We start from the raw sequence: 6,000 nt of genomic DNA on the forward strand, positions 1-6,000 counted from the left end.
AGTGTTCAATATTACTCAGGAATTGTTGCGGGCTGACTAACGTTTACCTGACGCTGTGTGTTGGTGTAATAACATATCTAGACATGTACTGGTTATGTGTTGTAAGACATGTTCTAAATTGCATAATGATTATTTTTGCCATTATTATATTTTTGATTAAATAAATGCAGCCTTGAGCATAAGAGACTTCTTCCAAAAACATAAAATCTTGCTCAATCCAAAGTTGAACACTCATGATGAAATATTTGTATATAAAAAATATATATACGTCTAAATGTATTTATTTTATACTCATTCATATATAAATTAATACAAGAAAATAGTGTAAATAAATCAATTATAAGTTGTGAGATTTTTTTGAGCTTACAACCACAAATGGCCTACCAACTTTTGCAATTATGGTTTGCCCTTTAGACTGAACACATTTTCAAAAAGCAGCCATTACTTCTCAGGCAGAAGTGAACTGGAGGGATTTATTCATATCTCATTTTACCCTTTTCAAAAACAACAATTAATGAAACTTAACATGTGCATCAATTTCAAACGTCTATTGTGGCAGGTCACTCCCACTCGTGTTTGTCTAGAGGAAAGACAAAGACACCTCATTTGTGTCGGTGAAAGCATGTTGCAGTGATCTGTCAGTTTAGACAGCAAGGCTGTTTAACTCCACTAATTGTCAGAGTAACATGAAAAACAAAGCTCTTTTTATCTATAATTGAATTATGTACAGAGCAACAGTCGCCATGCAGTACAAATCAGAGACAGAAGAGGGACTGCCTGAACCTTGAGCTATGCGAGTCTGTCACCAGAGGCGGCAATAAACTCCATGCATTGATTGATCTGCGCTCATTAAAGTGAAGAACCAAAGCCTGCTCATGTCTCTTATGTGAGCATTATTATTAGTCAAACAAACCCGATTTAAGCTTTTAACCACAGCTTGTATTCTACTCTAAATGTGTGTGAAAGAGTGAAATCTACAGTTTTTATACGACATGGGGAGGATATCTGTCATTTAGAAAGTAAAACATACTCTATTTGACTTTAAATACTTATGTTTGTCAGACGAAGCTTCCCTAGATGACTCTAAGACTCATGTCCTGCCTCAGCGTTGCTGTGGATTCACGTCACAGTTATGTATAAGTGCTATGTATAACTGTCTTTAAATAAGCTCTTTATGGGGAGCTGTTCAGTTTACCCTGAAATGAAATACGTGTTTATGAAAAGATTAAAAACGAAGAGAAAAAAAATCAGTCTGAGTTATATAATTCCACAGGCACCGCTCTCATGATTATCATGTCAACAACATGACTATCTCTATTTCCCTATGTGTCAGTTTCCTGGTCTGTACGGACTACAGGGACACTTGTGTAGTTGTACACCGATTTTGTAGTTGACAGATGAAGACATCCAGATGGCCGCATGGAGTTAGTCTCACTAGCTTGCTACGCTAGCCCAGCATGTAGACCTAAGCAGGGTTATGGCCATTTGATGATGTCTGTTTTGGCCTTTCATGTCATTCTACAAGCTTAGCGAGCTACGTTACCACTTAGTCCCAGGATAAACAGACAAATCACATCTTGAAACGCAAGTGTGGAGGCGCCTGACACGCACATCTGGAGATGAATAGTGCTCAGGCTTTCAAAATCACTAACAGAAATCTGGACTTTCATCAAGGTGACTGTACAAAAAGACTTTACTCCCACCCATGTGTCTTGTCTCGCTCCCTTCACGATCGATGGAGATGAAAGCGAGGAATGAAAAGTAAAATTGCCTGAGTGATTTACAGTTGATCAGATATGAGACCTCTTTCTCATATATCACTCCATGTAGATCTACACACATTCCTTTTAGGTTAAAGGTAACACCTAGCGCTGATGCTAAAGGAAGAATGTAGCCAAAGACTGTATTATGTACCGAGACGGTCCATTCATATTACTCTGAATGGGAGAAAGTGCAACGCACAATATGGCGGAATAAATCCTGCCTTCTAAGTAAAAGAGCCATCAGTGTCCTGAGACGCGTTTGGGACTGTACATCCATATTGGCTGGACCAACCTAAAAAATACACTTTCTTAACTCTAGTTGAGTGTACGAAATGCCATTTATGGGACAGTTCATGTCAGATTATATTGATCATTTGAAATTTCATGTAATGTGAGTTTGGCAAGCAGTTTTGGAGATTTCGGCATTCAAGTAGGAGTTGGTCTTACATGCCAAAAATAGCTGGCCAGATGCGTTGCAAATATGGCTGCCGCGTGAACTGACTTTCCTTGAAAGGGACTTTGATGTATCTGCATGTTTACATGAACTCTGAAAGTTCAATTTCAGTTGCAATAATTAGTTTTCTTTAAAATGTCCAATAGTCCAAAAGAAATGATAACAGTCTGTTTTTTGCAAAGCATATCCTACCTGGTCTTATTGTTTATATGTGGCTATTAACATTTACAGGAACAAAAACATACTTTTTTTTTTACATTTGGATTGATACTCAAATGCAAAATATGGATATATAGATAACATCTAAAATGTAAACATTATTACATATTTACAGCTATATAATGCCCCCCAACTAAACATAACATAACAGCATTGTTTTGTTATTAATGCAAATATAAGTAAATTTACAGTGGTATACACTACCAGACCTAGATAATGTGATTGCATCTCGACATCGTCCAGCATGTACGCATGCAAATTGGACTACAGTTGGCCTCTGCATTGTGTGCGTGAATTTATTTCATCCTTCAAAAACTTGACTACCGGTACGCATTTTGTTATGTATACTCAGACAGACCAATGAAGACTGTAGTTTAACGCTTATGTTTTATTCCCTTAGAATGGTAAACCACTCCATGACAACACGTTTCAAAAAGGTGATGTATTATGTTTTTTTAAGCATCAAAATAGCATCACAACTGTTGAAGTTACATTAGCGTGAATTACACAATTAAATGTTGTCACAAAGGTCCATTTGCATCAATTCAATCTTCAATTGATGTTCTTCAGATCTTTAACATGGCGCAGCTGTTCTGCCAAAAAAATATATGGCTCTTAGCTCACCTTTCAAATAAACCTCCTGCCCAGGTACAGCAGACAGGCATGGACCAAATGTAGCAACGGTCTAACATTACTCAGCCGACTCTTATAAATCAACCAGCCGTGAGAGAAAGAGAGAGAGAAAACAGCCCGTGTGGGTTTTCCATGGTGTGAAATATTAGACGGTGGCCCCTGTTTGAATGTGAAGGATGGCTAGCAGAAAGGTGTATAATTTCAGTGTTACCCCAGCTGCCTCAGGCAGCCCTTAAATGCTGACGGTACTCAATTTGCTGATCCGTGACCCACCAGCCACGTTGCATCACCTCGCTATGCTGCCATCCGCATGCGTGTGTTATCCAGGCATCACTCCCTTTGGAATTAATGTTCATTTGTATGTGCAAATATGCTGCATGATAAGACTAAGTTAAAGGCTTTGTATAATCTCCCCCGTGACTAACAAAATAGCACAATATGTTTCACTTTATGACTACAATTATTATCTAAATCTATTATGTATGAACATAATAACTTCAAATCATGCAATAACAACAGCTGTCATTATCAGACTGAGCGGGAAAATATAGGTGTGAATTTGCTGTCCTTGAGGCGTATAACAAATATGGAGCATATTGATTTTTAATTTCACAAAAGCACAACCAATAGTGATCCAGAAACCTTCAGCAATTATTGTTCAATCAGGAGGCTAATGACATAAAACACAGGCCCAAATGAGCTCACTTTAGTGAAAGTCATTGAACACACATACACACACAAACATAATTTAATGACATGCACTCAAGCATCTGTGGTGATGAAAGCAAACAAAATTGGTTCCCAGCAATCCAGGTTTTCAAGACTGATGTTATTTTCGCGTTGGCTCATCAATGCATTGCTTTGGTCGTATCTAGAGTAATAGTTGGAGACGTTTCACTCATATAAAAATAATAATATGGGAGAAGTCGAAACACTCAATATGAAGGCTATAGGCATAGTTAAGAGCCAATCTGAAGTAAGTTAGCATTGACAAACAGGTTTGAAGATTTCAGTCTTTCTTCATTCAGATAGGAGACTACATACCTGACTGGAAATGCTGCTCAGGGCTTTTACTAAGATGGCTGCCGAGTGAGCTGACTTTGTGTACATTGGCACACAGGTGATTGGAGCTCATACTGAATTTAACACTAGTGCTGTGGTGATGACAAATCATAAAGGCATGATGATATACAAACCTTGAGATGTCAGTTCGCCTGAGAAGCACCGTCAGTTGAATGTTCAGCTGGAAGAAAAAAAAGACAATTTATAGTCATTATATGGATCCCACTGGCAGTTATGGCAATTATATGAGACATATAACCGTAAAAATGTCGATTTGTGGCGTGTCTTGAGATTGCATGTCATTTTTGCGTCAGTAAGGAGGACAGGCACTAATAAACTTGCAATTCAAACTTCCACTCCCTATCTACATTTATTAATATACTATTTCACAATTCCATTGTATTATAAAAATGTATTATGATTAAGTTTGCCTAGTACTAATTTATTAACTTTTCCCCCATAAACATTGTTGGTATCTTCCTTTCTGTTTTGCAGGGCTTAATGTATAGTATAACTAAACTGTAATATATTGTATTTCTGTATTTAAATGGTAATTTCATCAGAATATTGAGTGTATGTTCAAAGCTTTTGTGGTGCTGAGGTTTTGGGGCACCCCTCTGGGTGCAAGATGTAATATCCAAAGAACAAGAAATTATATATCGCAATATCTAAATCAGCATTCTCAAATTTACAAAACAGAAAAAAGAGACGACAATGTACTACAACTAATAGAGCATCAAAGCTGCCATGAGATGTTCAGAAGGCTCTGCAAGGGCTTTGTTTATTTCAAACTGTGCCAACTTCATTAACTTCACATTGTGCCAATCTAAGCTTGAGGCCCGTAGCAGTCATTTGCCCTGGGGCAATGGCCCTCATTGGCCAGGGTCTGTAATCCGTCTTTACGTATAGTTTAATCTGCATTGGTTTTGTTTTTTAAATTAATTGTTTTTCATAGAAAACATTTGAACAAAACGGTCATAGTTACAACATGGCTAAAATTCTATTTGTTGCTTTTCTTCTTACCACTGTAGAAAGGAAGCAGTGACATATTTTTTCTTGTTGTATCTTGGTTACAAAATGAACATATAAGAAGGCAGGAAGGCGAGGGAAAGGGGAGGAGAACTCCCTTAGTCCTTATTGATAGTCTGAGTACCCATAATGAGATGCCAGCAGCTCTCAGCAAAGTTTGGAGTCATCTCCATCATTAAGGCGCCCACATGGACTTTTGACTTTAAGCATAGGTAAAATTTCCTTGAGGGAAAGAAAAGAGGGATTATGTAAGCTTTGAGGGGATTGGAGCACGTACATCCCAGTTCCTCTGCCTTGTTTCATCTTTTGATTCAGTTAATTCTTTGTAGGGTAAAGGAGGAGGTGAAAGCGCTGACTGCCGGCTGAATATACTCTCTCTCTTTCATGTGTGCTCTTCCGCTGCGTCCTTCTCCTTCACTTTTCTCTCACCCTTTCTTCCTCCCCATCTCACAGTCTTTCATTCGCACTTTCTCTCTCATTTCCAAATGCTGTGCTCTTTTACTCTTCCTCCTGTTTTTGTTGCTCCTGTCACCTCACAAGTTGTTTTCACTGTTTGCTCTTCTCTGCACCCCACTTTCCATCACAGTGGGGCATAACATACTGATGCTGACAGGAAGACTCCAAAGTCACATCCGTGTTAGCTGGCAGCTCATTTTCCCAAGCTTATTCCAAACACACTGCTGTGTACAAATAGGCAGAGCTGACCCCACTCTGTGCCACATACAGTAAGTGTCCATGCCTACAAAAAATATACTCAGAAATTGTTCAACCAAACAGAAGAGCACAAATAACCGCTTGTTTCCATTTCAGAAGCGCTGGTGTTGTGGGTTTAGGGAGCTC

This window comes from Phoxinus phoxinus (genome assembly GCF_949152265.1).
Source record: "Phoxinus phoxinus genome assembly, chromosome: 16".
In the NCBI taxonomy this organism is placed as follows: domain Eukaryota; kingdom Metazoa; phylum Chordata; class Actinopteri; order Cypriniformes; family Leuciscidae; genus Phoxinus; species Phoxinus phoxinus.